Here is a 1,098-nt window from a genome sequence, read left to right on the forward strand (position 1 = left end):
AATAAGGAAAGAATAATAAAATAGAGAGAAAGAGAAAACATGTAACCATAATAATCGATAAAGAAGCAAAATATAAGTAAAGTTTAACAAAAGAAATGAATAGAAAGAAAAAAAACTTCTCTCAGTCCAAATTTGTGTTTATAAATGTTTAATCACAAAAATATTTTTAATAAATTAATAAAGCTTACAATTTCGAAAGATACAATTGCCCACATCCATTACTCAAATGAGGTGACGAATATATAATCGTTAAGAACTTTAGTAGTGACGCCATTGACAATATCTATTATCTGTACTTCCTTCGCTGCCGTGGGAGCTGAACGCAATGTCATCCCATTGCCGCACCCTTTGCATGTTGCACAACTGGACTACTGTTACGTTCTTCTTGCATCTCATCAGCTATCGTATCCTAGAGGCTAAAATGTCAGCTATTTGAATGCAAATGAGACCTGGAAACTAACCAAAACTGAGTAAAACAGAAGAATAATTGGATGTTATAGGAAGATTCTGAAACAAAGGTCTGATTCTCTCAAATTCTAGAATTTGCACATCTCATTTAGACATTTCAAAAAAATACTAATCATTTTCATCTAACAGATCCTCTTTCGGTTCAGCCTGTAATATTACCTCTTTCGTCTACCATAATAGTGCCGGTCTCCCGCATGGATCCTGCTTAAAGTCCAATATGATTCAATTTTTGATATATAAATGTCTAAAATTCAAAAATATTAATATTTTCCCTTTTTCGATAATACAGCATTATAATTACATTTTACAGAATTGGCACAATCACTAATATAACATCACAATATCACTAATACTGATTTCAGAAAGCATCTGCGTAGTTTAAATATAGGGGTAAATGTAAAATTGAAAAAAACAGAAGCCATATTTTTTTTTTATAAGACAATGAATTATACTTTTCTCCAAAAAAGTTTTAAATGATGCTCCTATTCCACTTGCTAAATCTGTAAAATATTTAAGAGTTACGTTAGAAAATAACCTGTTACTCAACTTGCATACTAATTTAAATTTGGAAAACGGAAAGAAAATAATGTACAAAATGTTTCTATATTTTAATTTTTATATAATCTACCC

The sequence above is a fragment of the Halyomorpha halys genome, unplaced genomic scaffold, assembly GCF_000696795.3.
Source record: "Halyomorpha halys isolate HHAL.00 unplaced genomic scaffold, Hhal_1.1 Scaffold564.1, whole genome shotgun sequence".
Lineage (NCBI taxonomy): Eukaryota > Metazoa > Arthropoda > Insecta > Hemiptera > Pentatomidae > Halyomorpha > Halyomorpha halys.